The sequence below is a fragment of the Procambarus clarkii genome, chromosome 72 (assembly GCF_040958095.1).
Source record: "Procambarus clarkii isolate CNS0578487 chromosome 72, FALCON_Pclarkii_2.0, whole genome shotgun sequence".
In the NCBI taxonomy this organism is placed as follows: domain Eukaryota; kingdom Metazoa; phylum Arthropoda; class Malacostraca; order Decapoda; family Cambaridae; genus Procambarus; species Procambarus clarkii.
In genome coordinates this window covers 25635766-25660246 of record NC_091221.1, presented here as the reverse complement: position 1 = coordinate 25660246, position 24481 = coordinate 25635766, and positions in this window count along the sequence as shown.

Here is a 24481-nt window from a genome sequence, read left to right as displayed (position 1 = left end):
CGTGGTTCATCAGAACACACTAGGCACAGCTGCTTCGTGGTTCATCAGAACTCACTAGGCACAGGTGGTTCATGGGACGACAGAACTCACTAGGCACAGCTGGTTCATGTGGTGTAGGGACACATTAGACACAGCTGGTTCATGGGGCGTAAGAACACACTAGACACAGCTGGTTCATGAGGCGTCAGCCCACACTAGGTACAGCTGGTTCATGTGGCTTCAGAACACACTAGAAACAGCTGCTTCATATGGCATCAGATCACACTAGGCACAGCTGGTTCACGTAGCGTCAGAACAAACTAAGCACAACCGGTTCATGTGGCGTCAGAACACACTACAGACAGCTGATTCATGGGATGTCAGAACACTAGGCACAGCAGGTTCATGGGACGTCAGAACATACTAGGCACAGCTGGTCCATGGGGAGTCAGTACACACTAGTCACAGCTGGTTCATGGGACATCAGAACACACTAGGCACAGATGATTCATGGGGAGTCAGAACACACTAGGTACAGCCGGTTAATGGGACGTCAGAACACACTAGTCACACCTGGATCATGGGGGGTGCAAACACACTAGTCACACCTGGATCATGGGGCGTGCAAACACACTAGGCACAGCTGGTTCATGGAGCGTCAGAACACATTAGGCACAGCTGGTCCATGGAGCGTCAGAACACACTAGGCACAACTGGTTCATGTAGTGTAGGGACACATTAGGCACAGCTGCTTCATGGAGCGTCAGAACACACTAGGCACAGCTGGTTCATGTAGTGTAGGGACACATTAGACACAGCTGGTTCATGGTGCGTCAGAACACACTAGACACAGCTGATTCATGAGGCGTCAGAACACACTAGGTACAGCTGGTTCATGGAGCGTCAGAACACACTAGACACAGCTGGTTCATGTAGTGTAGGGACACATTAGACACAGCTTTTTCATGGTGCGTCAGAACACACTAGACACAGCTGATTCATGAGGCGTCAGAACACACTAGGTACAGCTGGTTCATGGTGCGTCAGAACACACTAGACACAGCTGATTCATGAGGCGTCAGAACACACTAGGTACAGCTGCTTCATGGGGCGTCAGAACACACTAGCCACAGCTGGTTCATATGGCGTCAGAACACACTTGGTACAGTTGGTTCATATGGCATCAGTACACACTAGGAACAGCTGGTTCATGGGTAGTCAGAAAACACTAGGAACAGCTGGTTCATGTGGCGTCAGGACACACTAGGCACAGCTGGTTCATATAGCGTCAGGACACACTAGGCACAGCTGGTTCATGGGGCGTCAAAACACACCAGGCACAGCTGGTTCATATGGCATCAGATCACACTAGGCACAGCTGGTTCATTTGGACGTCAGAACACACTAGGCACAGCTGGTTCATGGGACGTCAGAACATACTAGGCACACCTGGTTCATGGGGAGTCAGAACACACTAGGTACAGCCGGTTCATGGGACGTCAGAACACACTAGGCACAGCTGGTTCATGGGACGTCAGAACATACTAGGCACACCTGGTTCATGGGCAGTCAGAACACACTAGGTACAGCCGGTTCATGGGACGTCAAAACACACTAGTCACAGCAGGTTCATGGGGCGTGCAAACACACTAGGCACAGCTGGTTCATGGGGCGTCAGAACACACTAGGCACAGCTGGTTCATGGGGGGTCAGAACACACTAGGCACAGCTGGTTCATGGGGCGTCAGAACACACTAGTCACAGCTGGTTCATGGTGCGTTAGAACACTAGTCACAGCTGGATCATGGAGTGGAAGAACACTAGGCACAGCAGGTTCATGGTGCGTCAGAAGACACTAGGCACAGCTGGTTCATGGGGCGTCAGAACACACTAGACACAGCTGGTTCATGGGGCGTCAGGATGCACTAGACACAGCTGGGTCATGGGACGTCAGGACACACTAGACACAGCTGGTTTATGGGGCGTCAGCACACACTAGACATCGCTGGTTCATGGGGCTTCAGAACACACTAGTCACAGCTGGTTCATGGGGCGTCAGAACACACTGAACACAGCTGGTCCATGGGGCGTCAGAACACACTAGTCACAGCTGGTGTATGGAACATCAGAACACACTAGTCACAGCTGGTTCATGGGACGTCAGAACACACTAGGTAAAGCTGGTTCATGGGATGTCAGAACACACTAATCACAGCTGGTTTATGTGGCGTCAGAACACACTAGACACATCTGGTTCATGGGACGTCAGAACACACTAGTCACAGCTGGTTCATAGTGCGTCAGAACACACTTGGCACAGCTGGTTCATGGTGCGTCAGAGCACACTGGGCACAGCTGGGTCTTGGGGCGCCAAAACTCACTAGGCACAGCTGGTTCATGGGGCGTCAAAACACACTAGGCAGCTGGTTCATGGGGCGTCAGAACACACTAGGCACAGATGGTTCATATGGCGTCAGAACACACTAGGCACAGCTGGTTCATGGTGCGTCAGAACACACTTGGCACAGCTGGGTCATGTGGCGCCAAAATACACTAGGCACAGCTTGTTCATGGGGCGTCAGAACACACTAGGCAGCTGGTTCATGGGGCGTCAGAACACACTAGGCACAGATGGTTCATATGGCGTTAGAACACACTTGGCACAGCTGGTTCATGGGACGTCAGAATTCACTAGGCACAGCTGGTTCATGGGACATCAGAACACACTAGGTACAGCTGGTTCATGGGGCGTCAGAACACACTAGGCAGCTGGTTCATGGGGCGTCAGAACACACTAGGCACAGCTTGTTCATGGGGCGTCAGAACACACTAGGCAGCTGGTTCATGGGGCGTCAGAACACACTAGGGACAGCTGGTTCATGGGACGTCAGAAATACACTAGGCACAGCTGGTTCATGGGACATCAGAACACACTAGGTACAGCTGGTTCATGGGGCGTCAGAACACACTAGGCACAGCTGGTTCATGGGGCGTCAGAACACACTAGGCATAGCTGGTTCGTAGGGCGTCAGAACACACATTAGACACAGCTGGTTCATGGGGCGTCAGAACACACTTGGCACAGCTGGTTCATGGGGCGTCAGAAGACACTAGTCATAGCTGGATCATGGGGTATCCGAACACACTAGGCACAGCTGGTCCGTGGTTCATCAGAACACACTAGGCACAGCTGCTTCGTGGTTCATCAGAACTCACTAGGCACAGGTGGTTCATGGGACGACAGAACTCACTAGGCACAGCTGGTTCATGTGGTGTAGGGACACATTAGACACAGCTGGTTCATGGGGCGTTAGAACACACTAGACACAGCTGGTTCATGAGGCGTCAGCCCACACTAGGTACAGCTGGTTCATGTGGCTTCAGAACACACTAGAAACAGCTGCTTCATATGGCATCAGATCACACTAGGCACAGCTGGTTCACGTAGCGTCAGAACAAACTAAGCACAACCGGTTCATGTGGCGTCAGAACACACTACAGACAGCTGATTCATGGGATGTCAGAACACTAGGCACAGCAGGTTCATGGGACGTCAGAACATATTAGGCACAGCTGGTCCATGGGGAGTCAGTACACACTAGTCACAGCTGGTTCATGGGACATCAGAACTCACTAGGCACAGATGATTCATGGGGAGTCAGAACACACTAGGTACAGCCGGTTAATGGGACGTCAGAACACACTAGTCACACCTGGATCATGGGGGGTGCAAACACACTAGTCACACCTGGATCATGGGGCGTGCAAACACACAAGGCACAGCTGGTTCATGGAGCGTCAGAACACATTAGGCACAGCTGGTCCATGGAGCGTCAGAACACACTAGGCACAGCTGGTTCATGTAGTGTAGGGACACATTAGGCACAGCTGCTTCATGGAGCGTCAGAACACACTAGGCACAGCTGGTTCATGTAGTGTAGGGACACATTAGACAACGCTTTTTCATGGTGCGTCAGAACACACTAGACACAGCTGATTCATGAGGCGTCAGAACACACTAGGTACAGCTGCTTCATGGGGCGTCAGAACACACTAGCCACAGCTGGTTCATATGGCGTCAGAACACACTTGGTACAGTTGGTTCATATGGCATCAGTACACACTAGGAACAGCTGGTTCATGGGTAGTCAGAAAACACTAGGAACAGCTGGTTCATGTGGCGTCAGGACACACTAGGCACAGCTGGTTCATATAGCGTCAGGACACACTAGGCACAGCTGGTTCATGGGCCGTCAAAACACACCAGGCACAGCTGGTTCATATGGCATCAGATCACACTAGGCACAGCTGGTTCATTTGGACGTCAGAACACACTAGGCACAGCTGGTTCATGGGACGTCAGAACATACTAGGCACACCTGGTCCATGGGGAGTCAGAACACACTAGGTACAGCCGGTTCATGGGACGTCAGAACACACTAGGCACAGATGGTTCATGGGACGTCAAAACACACTAGTCACAGCAGGTTCATGGGGCGTGCAAACACACTAGGCACAGCTGGTTCATGGGGCGTCAGAACACACTAGGCACAGCTGGTTCATGGGGGGTCAGAACACACTAGGCACAGCTGGTTCATGGGGCGTCAGAACACACTAGTCACAGCTGGTTCATGGTGCGTTAGAACACTAGTCACAGCTGGTTCATGGAGTGTTAGAACACTAGGCACAGCAGGTTCATGGTGCGTCAGAAGACACTAGGCACAGCTGGTTCATGGGGCGTCAGAACACACTAGACACAGCTGGTTCATGGGGCGTCAGGATGCACTAGACACAGCTGGGTCATGGGACGTCAGGACACACTAGACACAGCTGGTTTATGGGGCGTCAGCACACACTAGACATCGCTGGTTCATGGGGCTTCAGAACACACTAGTCACAGCTGGTTCATGGGGCGTCAGAACACACTGAACACAGCTGGTCCATGGGGCGTCAGAACACACTAGTCACAGCTGGTGTATGGAACATCAGAACACACTAGTCACAGCTGGTTCATGGGACGTCAGAACACACTAGGTAAAGCTGGTTCATGGGATGTCAGAACACACTAATCACAGCTGGTTCATGTGGCGTCAGAACACACTAGACACATCTGGTTCATGGGACGTCAGAACACACTAGTCACAGCTGGTTCATAGTGCGTCAGAACACACTAGGCACAGCTGGTTCATGGTGCGTCAGAGCACACTGGGCACAGCTGGGTCTTGGGGCGCCAAAACACACTAGGCACAGCTGGTTCATGGGACGTCAAAACACACTAGGCAGCTGGTTCATGGGGCGTCAGAACACACTAGGCACAGATGGTTCATATGGCGTCAGAACACACTAGGCACAGTGGGTTCATGGGACGTCAGAATACACTAGGCACAGCTGGTTCATGGGGAGTCAAAACACACTAGGCACAGCTAGTTCATATGGCGTCAGAACACACTAGGGACAGCTGGTTTATGGGACATCAGAATACACAAGGCACAGCTGGTTCATGGGACATCAGAACACACTAGGTACAGCTGGTTCATGGGGCGTCAGAACACACTGGGCACAGCTGGATAATGGGGCGTCAGAAGACACTAGTCATAGCTGGTTCATGGGGCGTCAGAACACACTAGGCACAGCTGGTTCGTAGGGCGTCAGAACACACATTAGACACAGCTGGTTCATGGGGCGTCAGAACACACTAGGCACAGCTGGTTCATTGGGCGTCAGAAGACACTAGTCATAGCTGGATAATGGGGTATCCGAACACACTAGGCACAGCTGGTCCGTGGATCATCAGAACACACTAGGCACAGCTGCTTCGTGGCTCATCAGAACTCACTAGGCACAGGTGGTTCATGGGACGACAGAACTCACTAGGCACAGCTGGTTCATATGGCGTCAGAACACACTAGGTACAGCTGGTTCATATCGCATCAGTACACACTAGGAACAGCTGGTTCATGGGTAGTCAGAAAACACTAGGAACAGCTGGTTCATGTGGCGTCAGGACACACTAGGCACAGCTGGTTCATATGACGTCAGGACACACTAGGCACAGCTGGTTCATGGGGCGTCAAAACACACCAGGCACAGCTGGTTCATATGGCATCAGATCACACTAGGCACAGCTGGTTCATGTTTCGCAGAACAAACTAAGCACAACCGGTTCATATGGCGTCAGAACACACTAGGACCATCTGGTTCATTTGGACGTCAGAACCCACTAAGCACACCTGGTTCATGGGGCGTCAGAACATACTAGGCACACCTCGTCCATGGGGAGTCAGTACAGACTAGTCACAGCTGGTTCATGGGACATCAGAACACACTAGGCACAGCCGGTTCTTGGGGAGTCAGAACACACTAGGTACAGCCGGTTCATGGGACGTCAGAACACACTAGGCACAGATGGTTCATGGGACGTCAGACCACACTAGTCACAGCTGGTTCATGGGGCGTGCAAACACACTAGGCACAGCTGGTTCATGGGGAGTCAGAACACACTAGGTACAGCCGGTTCATGGGACGTCAGAACACACTAGGCACAGATGGTTCATGGGACGTCAGAACACACTAGTCACAGCTGGTTCATGGGGCGTGCAAACACACTAGGCACAGCTGGTTCATGGGGCGTGCAAACACACTAGGCACAGCTGGTTCATGGGGCGTCAGAACACACACGTCATAGCTGGTTCATGGTGCGTTAGAACACTAGTCACAGCTGGTTCATGGTGTGTTAGAACACTAGGCACAGCTGGTTCATGGTGCGTCAGAAGACACTATGCACAGCTGGTTCATGGGGCGTCAGAACACACTAGTCACAGCTGGTTCATGGTGCGTTAGAACACTAGTCACAGCTGGTTCATGGTGTGTTAGAACACTAGGCACAGCTGGTTCATGGTGTGTCAGAAGACACTAGGCACAGCTGGTTCATGGGGCGTCAGAACACACTAGACACAGCTGGTACAAGGGGCGTCAGAACACACTAGGTACAGCTTGTTCATGGGGCGTCCGAACACACTAGACACAGCTGGTTCATGGGGCGTCAGGATGCACTAGACACAGCTGGTACAAGGGGCGTCAGAACACACTAGGCACAGCTGGTTCATGTGGCGTCAAAACACACTAAGAACAGCTGGTTCATGTGGCGTCAGAACACACTAGGTACAGCTGGTTCGTGGTTTATCAGAACTCACTAGGCACAGCTGGTTCATGGGGCGACAAAAGTCACTAGGCACAGCTGGTTCATGTGGTGTAGGGATACATTAGACACAAGTGGTTCATGGGGCGTCAGAACACACTAGATACAGCTGGTTCATGAGGCGTCAGAACACACTAGGCACAGCTGGCTCATGGGGCGTCAGAACACACTAGGCACAGCTGGTTCATGGGATGTCAGAACACACTAGACACAGCTGGTTCATGGGGCGTCAGGATGCACTAGACACAGCTCGTACAAGGGGCGTCAGAACACACTAGGTACAGCTGGTTCATGGGGCCTCAGAACACACTAGGCACAGCTGGTTCATGGGGCGTCAGAACACACTAGACACAGCTGGTTCATGTGGCGTCAAAACACACTAAGAACAGCTGGTTCATGTGACGTCAGAACACACTAGGTACAGCTTGTTCGTGGTTCATCAGAACTCACTAGGCACAGCTGGTTCATGGGGCGACAGAAGTCACTAGGCACAGCTGGTTCATGTGGTGTAGGGACACATTAGACACAAGTGGTTCATGGGGCATCAAAACACACTAGGCACAGCTGGTTCATGGGGCGTCAGAACACACTAGGCACAGCTGGTTCGTGTGGCGTCAGAACACACTAGGAACAGCTGGTTCATGTGGCGTCAGAACACACTATGTACAGATGGTTCATGGGGCATCAGAACAAACTAAGTACAACCGGTTCACGGGGAGTCAGACCACACTAGGCACAGCTGGTTCATGGGGAGTCAGAACACACTAGGCACAACCGGTTCGTGTGGCGTCAGAACACACTTGGCACAGCTGGTTCATGTGGCGTCAGAACACACTAGGGACAGCTGGTTCAGGGGACGTCCGAACACACTAGGCACAGCTGGCTCATGGGACGTCAGGACACACTAGGCACAGCTGATCCCTGGGACGTCAGAAGACACTAGTCACAGCTGGTTCATTGGGCCTGCAAACACACTAGACACAGCTAGTTCATGGGGGCGTCAGAACACACTAGGCACAGCTGGTTCATGGTTCGTCAGAACACACTAGGCACATCTGGTTCATGGGCATCAGAACACACTAGGCACAGCTGGTTTCTGTGGCACCAGAACACATTAGGCACAGCTGGTTCATGGGGCATCAGATCACACTAGGCACAGCTGGTTTCTGCGGCGCCAGAACACACTAGTCACAGGTGGTTCATGGAGCGTCAGCACACACTAGGCACAGCTGGTTCATGGTGCGTCAGAACACACTAGGTACAGGTAGTTCAAGAACCGTCAGAACACACTAGACACAGCTGCTTTATGGGGTGTCAGAACACACTAGACACAGCTGGTTCATGGGGAGTCAGAACACACTAGTCACAGCTGGTTCATGGGGCGTCAGAACACACTGGACACAGCTGGTTCATGGGGTGTCAGAAGACACTAGTCACAGCTGGTGTATGGGTCATCAGAACACACTAGACACAAATGGTTCATGGGACGTCAGAACACACAAGGTACAGCTGGTTCATGGGACGTCAGAACACACGAATAACAGCTGGTTCATGTGGCATCAGAACACACTAGACACAGCTGGTTCATGGGCCGTCAGAACACACTAGTCACACCTGGTTCATGGTGCGTCAAAACACACTAGGCACAGCTGGTTCCTGGGGCTTCAGAACACACTGGGTTCAGCTGGTTCGTTGGACTTCAGAACACACTAGTCACAGATGTTTCATGGAGCGGCAGCACACACTAGGAACAGCTGGTTCATGGGGCGTTAGAACACACTTGGCACAGCTGGTTAATGGGACGTTAGAACACGCTAGGCACAGCTGGTTCATAGGACGTCAGAACACACTAGGTCTAGCTGGGTCATGGGATGTCAAAACACACTAATCACAGATGGTTCATGTGGCGTCAGAACACACTAGACACATCTGGTTCATGGGACGTCAGAACACACTAGTCACAGCTGGATCATAATGCGTCAGAACACACTAGGCACTGCTGGTTCATGGTGCGTCAGAACACACTAGGCACAGCTGGGTCATGGGGCGCCAAAACACACTAGGCACAGCTGGTTCATTTGGCGTCAGAACACACTAGGCAGCTGGTTCATGGGGCGTCAGAAGACACTAGTCATAGCTGGATCATGGGGTATCCGAACACACTAGGCACAGCTGGTCCGTGGTTCATCAGAACACACTAGGCACAGCTGCTTCGTGGTTCATCAGAACTCACTAGGCACAGGTGGTTCATGGGACGACAGAACTCACCAGGCACAGCTGGTTCATGTGGTGTAGGGACACATTAGACACAGCTTGTTCATGGGGCTTCAGAACACACTAGGAACAGCTGCTTCATATGGCATCAGATCACACTAGGCACAGCTGGTTCATGTAGCGTCAGAACAAATTAAGCACAACCGGTTCTCGGGCCGTCAGAACACACTAGGCACAACCGTTTCATGTGGCGTCAGAACACACTACGGACAGCTGAATCATGGGATGTCAGAACACACTAGGCACAGCAGGTTCATGGGACGTCAGAACATACTAGGCAAAGCTGGTCCATGAAGAGTCAGTACACACTAGTCACAGCTGGTTCAATGGACATCAAAACACACTAGGCACAGATGATTCATGGGGAGTCAGAACACACTAGGTACAGCCGGTTAATGGGGCGTCAGAACACACTAGGTACAGCCGGTTAATGGGACGTCAGAACACACTAGTCACACCTGGATCATGGGGCGTGCAAACACACTAGGCACAGCTGGTTCATGGGGCGTGCAAACACACTAGGCACAGCTGGTTCATAGGGCGTCAGAACACACTAGGCACAGCTGGTTCATGGGGCGTCAGAACACACTAGGCACAGCAGGTTCATGGGGCGTCAGAACACACTAGGCACAGCTGGTTCATGGGGCATGAGAACACAATAGGCACAGCTGGTTGATGGGACGTCAGAACACACTAATCACAGCTGGTTCATGTGGCGTCATAACACACTAGGCACAGCTGGTTCATGGGACGTCAGAACACACTAGGCACAGCTGATTTATGGGACTTCAGAACACACTAGGTACAGCTGGTTCATGGGACGTCAGAACATACTAGGCACAGCTGGTTCATGGGGAGTCACAACACACTAGATACAGCCGGTTCATGGGACGTCAGAACACACTAGGCACAGCTGGTTCATGGTACGTTAGAACACACTAGACACAGCTGGTTCATGGGGCGTGCAAACACACTAGGCACAGCTGGTTCATGGGGCATCAGAACACACTAGGCACAGCTGGTTCATGGGGCGTCAGAACACACTAGGCCCAGCTTGTTCATAGGCCTCGGAACACACTAGGCACAGCTGGTTCATGGGGCATCAGAACACACTAGGCACAGCTGGTTTCTGTGGCGCTAGAACACACTAGGCACAGCTGGTTAATGTGGCGTCAGAACACACTAGGCACAGCTGGTTCGTGGGACTTCAGAACACACTAGGCACAGCTGGTTCATGGAACGCCAGAACACACTAGGCACAGCTGGTTTCTGTCGCGCCAGAACACACGAGGTACAGCTGGTTCATCGGACGTCAGAACACACTAGGCACAGCTGGTTCATGGGACGTCAGAACACACTAGACACAGCTAGTTCTTGGGGCGTCAAAACACACTAGTCACAACTGGTTCGTTTTGCGTCAGAACACACTAGGTACAGCTGGTTTATGGGGCGTCAGAACACACTAACTACAGCTGGTTCATGGGACGTCAGAACACACTAAGCACAGCTGGTTCATGGGACGTCAGAACACACTAATCACAGCTGGTTCATGGGACGTCAGAACACACTAAGCACAGCTGGTTCATGGGGCGTCAGAACACACTAGGTACAGCTGGTTTATGGGGCGTCAGAACACACTAGACACAGCTGTCCAGGGGCGTCAGAACACATTAGGCACAGCTGGTTCATGGGGCGTTAGAACACACTAGGCACAGCTGGTTCATGTGACACAGAACAAATTAAGCAACCGGTTCATGAGACGTCAGCACACACTAGTCAAAGCTGGCTCATGGGACGTCAGAACACACTAGGTAGAGCTGGTTCATGGGACGTCAAAACACATTAGACACAGCATGTTTATGGGGCGTCAGAACACACTAGACACAGCTGGTTCATGGGGCGTCAGAACACACTAGTCACAACTGGTTCATGGGGCGTCAGAACACACTAAACACAGCTGGTTCATTGGGCGTCAGAACATACTAGTCACAGCTGGTGTATGGGGCATCAGAACACACTATACACAGCTGGTTCATGGGGCGTCAGAACACACTAGTCACAGCTGGTGTATGGGGCATCAGAACACACTAGACACAGCTGGTTCATGGGACGTCAGAACACACTAATCACAGCTGATTCATGGGACGTCAGAACACACTAGTCACAGCTGGTTCATAGGACGTCAGAACACACTAGGCACAGCTGGTTCATGGTGCGTCAGAACACACTAGGTACAGCTGGTTCATGGGGCGTCAGAACACACTAGGTACAGCTGGTTAATGGGGCGTCAGAACACTCTAGGTACAGCTGGTTCATGGGGCGTTAGAACACACTAGACACAGCTCGTACATGGGGCGTCAGAACACACTAGGTACAGCTGGTTCATGGGGCGTCAGAACACACTAGACACAGCTGGTTCATGAGGCGTCAGCCCACACTAGGTACAGCTGGTTCACGTGGCTTCAGAACACACTAGAAACAGCTGCTTCATATGGCATCAGATCACACTAGGCACAGCTGGTTCACGTAGCGTCAGAACAAACTAAGCACAACCGGTTCATGTGGCGTCAGAACACACTACAGACAGCTGATTCATGGGATGTCAGAACACTAGGCACAGCAGGTTCATGGGACGTCAGAACATACTAGGCACAGCTGGTCCATGGGGAGTCAGTACACACTAGTCACAGCTGGTTCATGGGACATCAGAACACACTAGGCACAGATGATTCATGGGGAGTCAGAACACACTAGGTACAGCCGGTTAATGGGACGTCAGAACACACTAGTCACACCTGGATCATGGGGGGTGCAAACACACTAGTCACACCTGGATCATGTGGCGTGCAAACACACAAGGCACAGCTGGTCCATGGAGCGTCAGAACACACTAGGCACAGCTGGTTCATGTAGTGTAGGGACACATTAGACACAGCTTTTTCATGGTGCGTCAGAACACACTAGACACAGCTGATTCATGAGGCGTCAGAACACACTAGGTACAGCTGCTTCATGGGGCGTCAGAACACACTAGCCACAGCTGGTTCATATGGCGTCAGAACACACTTGGTACAGTTGGTTCATATGGTATCAGTACACACTAGGAACAGCTGGTTCATATAGCGTCAGGACACACTAGGCACAGCTGGTTCATGGGGCGTCAAAACACACCAGGCACAGCTGGTTCATATGGCATCAGACCACACTAGGCACAGCTGGTTCATTTGGACGTCAGAACACACTAGGCACAGCTGGTTCATGGGACGTCAGAACATACTAGGCACACCTGGTCCATGGGGAGTCAGAACACACTAGGTACAGCCGGTTCATGGGATGTCAGAACACACTAGGCACAGATGGTTCATGGGACGTCAAAACACACTAGTCACAGCAGGTTCATGGGGCGTGCAAACACACTAGGCACAGCTGGTTCATGGGGCGTCAGAACACACTAGGCACAGCTGGTTCATGGGGGGTCAGAACACACTAGGCACAGCTGGTTCATGGGGCGTCAGAACACACTAGTCACAGCTGGTTCATGGTGCGTTAGAACACTAGTCACAGCTGGTTCATGGAGTGTTAGAACACTAGGCACAGCAGGTTCATGGTGCGTCTGAAGACACTAGGCACAGCTGGTTCATGGGGCGTCAGAACACACTAGACACAGCTGGTTCATGGGGCGTCAGGATGCACTAGACACAGCTGGGTCATGGGACGTCAGGACACACTAGACACAGCTGGTTTATGGGGCGTCAGCACACACTAGACATCGCTGGTTCATGGGGCTTCAGAACACACTAGTCACAGCTGGTTCATGGGGCGTCAGAACACACTGAACACAGCTGGTCCATGGGGCGTCAGAACACACTAGTCACAGCTGGTGTATGGAACATCAGAACACACTAGTCACAGCTGGTTCATGGGACGTCAGAACACACTAGGTAAAGCTGGTTCATGGGATGTCAGAACACACTAATCACAGCTGGTTCATGTGTCGTCAGAACACACTAGACACATCTGGTTCATGGGACGTCAGAACACACTAGTCACAGCTGGTTCATAGTGCGTCAGAACACACTAGGCACAGCTGGTTCATGGTGCGTCAGAGCACACTGGGCACAGCTGGGTCTTGGGGCGCCAAAACACACTAGGCACAGCTGGTTCATGGGACGTCAAAACACACTAGGCAGCTGGTTCATGGGGCGTGAGAACACACTAGGCACAGATGGTTCATATGGCGTCAGAACACACTAGGCACAGTGGGTTCATGGGACGTCAGAATACACTAGGCACAGCTGGTTCATGGGGAGTCAAAACACACTAGGCACAGCTAGTTCATATGGCGTCAGAACACACTAGGGACAGCTGGTTTATGGGACATCAGAATACACAAGGCACAGCTGGATCATGGGACATCAGAACACACTAGGTACAGCTGGTTCATGGGGCGTCAGAACACACTGGGCACAGCTGGATAATGGGGCGTCAGAAGACACTAGTCATAGCTGGTTCATGGGGCGTCAGAACACACTAGGCACAGCTGGTTCGTAGGGCGTCAGAACACACATTAGACACAGCTGGTTCATGGGGCGTCAGAACACACTAGGCACAGCTGGTTCATTGGGCGTCAGAAGACACTAGTCATAGCTGGATAATGGGGTATCCGAACACACTAGGCACAGCTGGTCCGTGGATCATCAGAACACACTAGGCACAGCTGCTTCGTGGCTCATCAGAACTCACTAGGCACAGGTGGTTCATGGGACGACAGAACTCACTAGGCACAGCTGGTTCATATGGCGTCAGAACACACTAGGTACAGCTGGTTCATATCGCATCAGTACACACTAGGAACAGCTGGTTCATGGGTAGTCAGAAAACACTAGGAACAGCTGGTTCATGTGGCGTCAGGACACACTAGGCACAGCTGGTTCATATGACGTCAGGACACACTAGGCACAGCTGGTTCATGGGGCGTCAAAACACACCAGGCACAGCTGGTTCATATGGCATCAGATCACACTAGGCACAGCTGGTTCATGTTTCGCAGAACAAACTAAGCACAACCAGTTCATATGGCGTCAGAACACACTAGGACCATCTGGTTCATTTGGACGTCAGAACCCACTAAGCACACCTGGTTCATGGGGCGTCAGAACATACTAGGCACACCTCGTCCATGGGGAGTCAGTACAGACTAGTCACAGCTGGTTCATGGGACATCAGAACACACTAGGCACAGCCGGTTCTTGGGGAGTCAGAACACACTAGGTACAGCCGGTTCATGGGACGTCAGAACACACTAGGCACAGATGGTTCATGGGACGTCAGAACACACTAGTCACAGCTGGTTCATGGGGCGTGCAAACACACTAGGCACAGCTGGTTCATGGGGAGTCAGAACACACTAGGTACAGCCGGTTCTTGGGACGTCAGAACACACTAGGCACAGATGGTTCATGGGACGTCAGATCACACTAGTCACAGCTGGTTCATGGGGCGTGCAAACACACTAGGCACAGCTGGTTCATGGGGCGTGCAAACACACTAGGCACAGCTGGTTCATGGGGCGTCAGAACACACACGTCATAGCTGGTTCATGGTGCGTTAGAACTAGTCACACTAGTCACAGCTGGTTCATGGTGTGTTAGAACACTAGGCACAGCTGGTTCATGGTGCGTCAGAAGACACTATGCACAGCTGGTTCATGGGGCGTCAGAACACACTAGTCACAGCTGGTTCATGGTGCGTTAGAACACTAGTCACAGCTGGTTCATGGTGTGTTAGAACACTAGGCACAGCTGGTTCATGGTGTGTCAGAAGACACTAGGCACAGCTGGTTCATGGGGCGTTAGAACACACTAGACACAGCTGGTACAAGGGGCGTCAGAACACACTAGGTACAGCTTGTTCATGGGGCGTCCGAACACACTAGACACAGCTGGTTCATGGGGCGTCAGGATGCACTAGACACAGCTGGTACAAGGGACGTCAGAACACACTAGGCACAGCTGGTTCATGTGGCGTCAAAACACACTAAGAACAGCTGGTTCATGTGGCGTCAGAACACACTAGGTACAGCTGGTTCGTGGTTTATCAGAACTCACTAGGCACAGCTGGTTCATGGGGCGACAAAAGTCACTAGGCACAGCTGGTTCATGTGGTGTAGGGATACATTAGACACAAGTGGTTCATTGGGCGTCAGAACACACTAGATACAGCTGGTTCATGAGGCGTCAGAACACACTAGGCACAGCTGGTTCATGGGGCGTCAGAACACACTAGGCACAGCTGGTTCATGGGGTGTCAGAACACACTAGACACAGCTGGTTCATGGGGCGTCAGGATGCACTAGACACAGCTCGTACAAGGGGCGTCAGAACACACTAGGTACAGCTGGTTCATGGGGCCTCAGAACACACTAGGCACAGCTGGTTCATGGGGCGTCAGAACACATTAGCCACAGCTGGTTCATGTGGCGTCAAAACACACTAAGAACAGCTGGTTCATGTGGCGTCAGAACACACTAGGTACAGCTTGTTCGTGGTTCATCAGAACTCACTAGGCACAGCTGGTTCATGGGGCGACAGAAGTCACTAGGCACAGCTGGTTCATGTGGTGTAGGGACACATTAGACACAAGTGGTTCATGGGGCATCAAAACACACTAGGCACAGCTGGTTCATGGGGCGTCAGAACACACTAGGCACAGCTGGTTCGTGTGGCGTCAGAACACACTAGGAACAGCTGGTTCATGTGGCGTCAGAACACACTATGTACAGATGGTTCATGGGGCATCAGAACAAACTAAGTACAACCGGTTCACGGGGAGTCAGACCACACTAGGCACAGCTGGTTCATGGGGAGTCAGAACACACTAGGCACATCTGGTTCATGGGCATCAGAACACACTAGGCACAGCTGGTTTCTGTGGCACCAGAACACATTAGGCACAGCTGGTTCATGGGGCATCAGATCACACTAGGCACAGCTGGTTTCTGCGGCGCCAGAACACACTAGTCACAGGTGGTTCATGGAGCGTCAGCACACACTAGGCACAGCTGGTTCATGGTGCGTCAGAACACACTAGGTACAGGTAGTTCATGAACCGTCAGAACACACTAGACACAGCTGCTTTATGGGGTGTCAGAACACACTAGACACAGCTGGTTCATGGGGCGTCAGAACACACTAGTCACAGCTGGTTCATGGGGCGTGCAAACACACTAGGCACAGCTGGTTCATGGGGAGTCAGAACACACTAGGTACAGCCGGTTCATGGGACGTCAGAACACACTAGGCACAGATGGTTCATGGGACGTCAGATCACACTAGTCACAGCTGGTTCATGGGGCGTGCAAACACACTAGGCACAGCTGGTTCATGGGGCGTGCAAACACACTAGGCACAGCTGGTTCATGGGGCGTCAGAACACACACGTCATAGCTGGTTCATGGTGCGTTAGAACTAGTCACACTAGTCACAGCTGGTTCATGGTGTGTTAGAACACTAGGCACAGCTGGTTCATGGTGCGTCAGAAGACACTATGCACAGCTGGTTCATGGGGCGTCAGAACACACTAGTCACAGCTGGTTCATGGTGCGTTAGAACACTAGTCACAGCTGGTTCATGGTGTGTTAGAACACTAGGCACAGCTGGTTCATGGTGTGTCAGAAGACACTAGGCACAGCTGGTTCATGGGGCGTCAGAACACACTAGACACAGCTGGTACAAGGGGCGTCAGAACACACTAGGTACAGCTTGTTCATGGGGCGTCCGAACACACTAGACACAGCTGGTTCATGGGGCGTCAGGATGCACTAGACACAGCTGGTACAAGGGACGTCAGAACACACTAGGCACAGCTGGTTCATGTGGCGTCAAAACACACGAAGAACAGCTGGTTCATGTGGCGTCAGAACACACTAGGTACAGCTGGTTCGTGGTTTATCAGAACTCACTAGGCACAGCTGGTTCATGGGGCGACAAAAGTCACTAGGCACAGCTGGTTCATGTGGTGTAGGGATACATTAGACACAAGTGGTTCATGGGGCGTCAGAACACACTAGATACAGCTGGTTCATGAGGCGTCAGAACACACTAGGCACAGCTGGTTCATGGGGCGTCAGAACACACTAGGCACAGCTGGTTCATGGGGTGTCAGAACACACTAGACACAGCTGGTTCATGGGGCGTCAGGATGCACTAGACACAGCTCGTACAAGGGGCGTCAGAACACACTAGGTACAGCTGGTTCATGGGGCCTCAGAACACACTAGGCACAGCTGGTTCATGGGGCGTCAGAACACATTAGCCACAGCTGGTTCATGTGGCGTCAAAACACACTAAGAACAGCTGGTTCATGTGGCGTCAGAACACACTAGGTACAGCTTGTTCGTGGTTCATCAGAACTCACTAGGCACAGCTGGTTCATGGGGCGACAGAAGTCACTAGGCACAGCTGGTTCATGTGGTGTAGGGACACATTAGACACAAGTGGTTCATGGGGCATCAAAACACACTAGGCACAGCTGGTTCATGGGGCGTCAGAACACACTAGGCACAGCTGGTTCGTGTGGCGTCAGAACACACTAGGAACAGCTGGTTCATGTGGCGTCAGAACACACTATGTACAGATGGTTCATGGGGCATCAGAACAAACTAAGTACAACCGGTTCACGGGGAGTCAGACCACACTAGGCACAGCTGGTTCATGGGGAGTCAGAACACACTAGGCACATCTGGTTCATGGGCATCAGAACACACTAGGCACAGCTGGTTTCTGTGGCACCAGAACACATTAGGCACAGCTGGTTCATGGGGCATCAGATCACACTAGGCACAGCTGGTTTCTGCGGCGCCAGAACACACTAGTCACAGGTGGTTCATGGAGCGTCAGCACACACTAGGCACAGCTGGTTCATGGTGCGTCAGAACACACTAGGTACAGGTAGTTCATGAACCGTCAGAACACACTAGACACAGCTGCTTTATGGGGTGTCAGAACACACTAGACACAGCTGGTTCATGGGGCGTCAGAACACACTAGTCACAGCTGGTTCATGGGGCGTCAGAACACACTGGACACAGCTGGTTCATGGGGTGTCAGAAGACACTAGTCACAGCTGGTGTATGGGTTATCAGAACACACTAGACACAAATGGTTCATGGGACGTCAGAACACACAAGGTACAGCTGGTTCATGGGACGTCAGAACACACGAATAACAGCTGGTTCATGTGGCATCAGAACACACTAGACACAGCTGGTTCATGGGCCGTCAGAACACACTAGTCACACCTGGTTCATAGTGTGTCAAAACACACTAGGCACAGCTGGTTCCTGGGGCTTCAGAACACACTGGGTTCAGCTGGTTCGTTGGACTTCAGAACACACTAGTCACAGATGTTTCATGGAGCGGCAGCACACACTAGGAACAGCTGGTTCATGGGGCGTTAGAACACACTTGGCACAGCTGGTTCATGGGACGTCAGAACACGCTAGGCACAGCTGGTTCATAGGACGTCAGAACACACTAGGTCTAGCTGGGTCATGGGATGTCAAAACACACTAATCACAGATGGTTCATGTGGCGTCAGAACACACTAGACACATCTGGTTCATGGGACGTCAGAACACACTAGTCACAGCTGGATCATAATGCGTCAGAACACACTAGGCACAGCTGGTTCATGGTGCGTCAGAACACACTAGGCACAGCTGGGTCATGGGGCGCCAAAACACACTAGGCACAGCTGGTTCATTTGGCGTCAGAACACACTAGGCAGCTGGTTCATGGGGCATCAGAACACACTAGGCACAGATGGTTCATATGGCGTCATAACACACTAGGCACAGCGGGTTCATGGGACGTCAGAATACACTAGGCACCGCTGGTTCAAGGAGCGTCAAAACACACTACGCACAGCTAGTTCATATGGCCTCAGAACACACTAGGGACAGCTGGTTCATGAGACGTCAGAATACACTAGGCACAGCTGGTTCATGGGACATCAGAACACACTAGGTACAGCTGGTTCATGGGGCGTTAGAACACACTTGGCACAGCTGGTTCATGGAACGTCAGAACACACTAGGCACAGCTGGTTCGAAGGGCGTCAGAACACACATTAGACACAGCTGGTTCATGGGGCGTCAGAACACACTAGGCACAGCTGGTTCATGGGGCGTCAGAAGACACTAGTCATAGCTGGATCATGGGGTATCCGAACACACTAGGCACAGCTGGTCCGTGGTTCATCAGAACACACTAGGCACAGCTGCTTCGTGGTTCATCAGAACTCACTAGGCACAGGTGGTTCATGGGACGACAGAACTCACCAGGCACAGCTGGTTCATGTGGTGTAGGGACACATTAGACACAGCTTGTTCATGGGGCTTCAGAACACACTAGGAACAGCTGCTTCATATGGCATCAGATCACACTAGGCACAGCTGGTTCATGTAGCGTCAGAACAAATTAAGCACAACCGGTTCTCGGGCCGTCAGCACACACTAGGCACAACCGTTTCATGTGGCGTCAGAACACACTACGGACAGCTGATTCATGGGATGTCAGAACACACTAGGCACAGCAGGTTCATGGGACGTCAGAACATACTAGGCAAAGCTGGTACATGAAGAGTCAGTACACACTAGTCACAGCTGGTTCAATGGACATCAAAACACACTAGGCACAGATGATTCATGGGGAGTCAGAACACACTAGGTACAGCCGGTTAATGGGGCGTCAGAACACACTAGGTACAGCCGGTTAATGGGACGTCAGAACACACTAGTCACACCTGGATCATGGGGCGTGCAAACACACTAGGCACAGCTGGTTCATGGGGCGTGCAAACACACTAGGCACAGCTGGTTCATAGGGCGTCAGAACACACTAGGCACAGCTGGTTCATGGGGCGTCAGAACACACTAGGCACAGCAGGTTCATGGGGCGTCAGAACACACTAGGCACAGCTGGTTCATGGGGCATCAGAACACAATAGGCACAGCTGGTTGATGGGACGTCAGAACACACTAATCACAGCTGGTTCATGTGGCGTCATAACACACTAGGCACAGCTGGTTCATGGGACGTCAGAACACACTAGGCACAGCTGATTTATGGGACTTCAGAACACACTAGGTACAGCTGGTTCATGGGACGTCAGAACATACTAGGCACAGCTGGTTCATGGGGAGTCACAACACACTAGATACAGCCGGTTCATGGGACGTCAGAACACACTAGGCACAGCTGGTTCATGGTACGTTAGAACACACTAGACACAGCTGGTTCATGGGGCGTGCAAACACACTAGGCACAGCTGGTTCATGGGGCATCAAAACACACTAGGCACAGCTGGTTCATGGGGCGTCAGAACACACTAGGCACAGCTTGTTCATAGGCCTCGGAACACACTAGGCACAGCTGGTTCATGGGGCATCAGAACACACTAGGCACAGCTGGTTTCTGTGGCGCTAGAACACACTAGGCACAGCTGGTTAATGTGGCGTCAGAACACACTAGGCACAGCTGGTTCGTGGGACTTCAGAACACACTAGGCACAGCTGGTTCATGGAACGCCAGAACACACTAGGCACAGCTGGTTTCTGTCGCGCCAGAACACACGAGGTACAGCTGGTTCATCGGACGTCAGAACACACTAGGCACAGCTGGTTCATGGGACGTCAGAACACACTAGACACAGCTAGTTCTTGGGGCGTCAAAACACATTAGTCACAACTGGTTCGTTTTGCGTCAGAACACACTAGGTACAGCTGGTTTATGGGGCGTCAGAACACACTAACTACAGCTGGTTCATGGGACGTCAGAACACACTAAGCACAGCTGGTTCATGGGACGTCAGAACACACTAATCACAGCTGGTTCATGGGACGTCAGAACACACTAAGCACAGCTGGTTCATGGGGCGTCAGAACACACTAGGTACAGCTGGTTTATGGGGCGTCAGAACACACTAGACACAGCTGTCCAGGGGCGTCAGAACACATTAGGCACAGCTGGTTCATGGGGCGTTAGAACACACTAGGCACAGCTGGTTCATGTGACACAGAACAAATTAAGCAACCGGTTCATGGGACGTCAGCACACACTAGTCAAAGCTGGCTCATGGGACGTCAGAACACACTAGGTAGAGCTGGTTCATGGGACGTCAAAACACATTAGACACAGCATGTTTATGGGGCGTCAGAACACACTAGACACAGCTGGTTCATGGGGCGTCAGAACACTAGTCACAACTGGTTCATGGTCGTCAGAACACACTAAACACAGCTGTTCATTGGGCGTCAGAACATACTAGTCACAGCTGGTGTATGGGGCATCAGAACACACTATACACAGCTGGTTCATGGGGCGTCAGAACACACTAGTCACAGCTGGTGTATGGGGCATCAGAACACACTAGACACAGCTGGTTCATGGGACGTCAGAACACACTAATCACAGCTGATTCATGGGACGTCAGAACACACTAGTCACAGCTGGTTCATGGGACGTCAGAACACACTAGGCACAGCTGGTTCATGGTGCGTCAGAACACACTAGGTACAGCTGGTTCATGGGGCGTCAGAACACACTAGGTACAGCTGGTTAATGGGGCGTCAGAACACTCTAGGTACAGCTGGTTCATGGGGCGTTAGAACACACTAGACACAGCTCGTACATGGGGCGTCAGAACACACTAGGTACAGCTGGTTCATGGGGCGTCAGAACACACTAGACACAGCTGGTACATGGGGCGTCAGAACACACTAGGTACAGCTGGTTCGTGTGGTGTCAGAACACACTAGGAACAGCTGGTTCATGTGGCGTCAGAACACACTATGTACAGATGGTTCATGGGGCATCATAAGACACTATGATGGGGAGCCGGTCGGCTGAGCGGACAGCACACTGGATTTGTGATCCTGTGGTCCTGGGTTCGATCCTAGGCGCCAGCGAGAAACAATGGGCAGAGTTTTTTTCACCCTATGCCCCTGTTACCTAGCAGTAAAATAGGTACCTAGGTGTTAGTCAGCTGTACCAGGCTGCTTCCTGGGGGTGGAGGCCTGGTCGAGGACCGGGCCGCGGGGACACTAAAGCCCCGAAATCATCTCAAGATAACTATGCAGAGCTGTATCATGGGGTATCCGAAAACACTAGGCACAGCTGGTTCGGGGTTCATCAGAACTCACTAGGCACAGCTGGTTCATGGGGCGACAGAACTCATTAGGCACAGCTGGTTCATGTGGTGTAGGGACACATTAGACACAACTGTTTCATGGGGCGTCAGAACACACTAGACACAGCTGATTCATGAGGCGTCAGAACACACTAGGTACAGCTGGTTCATGTGGCGTCAGAACACACTAGCCACAGCTGGTTCATGTGGCGTCAGAACACACTAGGAACAGCTGGTTCATATGGCGCCAGGACACACTAGGCACAGCTGGTTCATGGGAAGTCAGAAAACACTAGGAACAGCTGGTTCATGTGGTGTCAGCACACACTAGGTACAGCTGGTTCATATGGCGTCAGGACACAGTAGGCACAGCTGGTTCATGCGGGGTCAGAACACACTAGGCACAGCTGGTTCATGGGACGTCAGAACACACTAGGCACAGCTGGTTCATGGGACTTCAGAACACACTAGGTACAGCTGGTTCATGGGACGTCAGAACACACTAGACACAGCTGGTTTATGGGGCGTCAGAACACACTAGACACAGCTGGTTCATGGGGCGTGAGAACATACTAGGCACAGCTGGTTCATGGGGAGTCACAACACACTAGATACAGCCGGTTCATGGGCCGTCAGAACACACTAGGCACAGCTGGTTCATGGGACGTTAGAACACACTAGTCACAGCTGGTTCGTGGGGCGTGCAAACACACTAGGCACAGCTGGTTCATGGGGCATCAGAACACACTAGGAACAGCTGGTTCATGGGGCGTCAGAACACCCTAGGCACAGCTTGTTCATGGGGCGTCGGAACACACTAGGCACAGCTGGTTCATGGGGCATCAGAACACACTAGGCACAGCTGGTTTCTGTGGCGCTAGAACACACTAGGCACAGCTGGTTCGTGTGGCGTCAGAACACACTAGGCACAGCTGGTTCATGGGACTTCAGAAGACACTAGTCACAGCTGGTTCATGGAACGTCAGAACACACTAGGCACAGCTGGTTTCTGTCGCGCCAGAACACACTAGGAACAGCTGGTTCATATGGCGCCAGGACACACTAGGCACAGCTGGTTCATGAGACGTCAGAACACACTAGACACAGCTGGTTCTTGGGGCGTCAAAGCACACTAGTCACAACTGGTGTGTTTGGCGTCAGCACACACTAATCACAGCTGGTTCATGGGACGTCAGAACACACTAAGCACAGCTGGTTCATGGGGCGTCAGAACACACTAGGTAAAGCTGGTACATGGGACGTCAGAACACACTAGGCACTGCTGGTTCATGGGACGTCAAAACACACTAGACACAGCTGGTTCTTGGGGCGTCAAAACACACTAGGCACAGCTGGTTCATGGGGCATCAGAACACACTAGGCACAGCTGGTTCATGGGGCGTCAGAACACATTAGGCACAGCTGGTTTCTGTGGCGCCAGAACACACTAGGCACAGCTGGGTCATGGGGCATCAGCACACACTAGGCACAGCTAGTTCATAGGGCGTCAGAACACACTAGGTTCAACTGGTTCATGGGACTTCAGAACACACTAGTCACAGCTGGTTCATAGGACGTCAGAACACACTTGGTACAGCTGGTTCTTGGGACGTCAAAACACACTAGACACAGCTGGTTTATGGGGCGTCAGAACACACTAGACACAGCTGGTTCATGGGGCGTCAGAACACACTAGTCTCAGCTGGTTCATGGGGCGTCAGAACACACTAGACACAGCTGGTTCATGGGGCGTCAGAACACACTAGTCACAGCTGATGTATGGGGCATCAGAACAGACTAGCCACAGCTGGTTCATGGGACGTCAGAACACACTAGGTACAG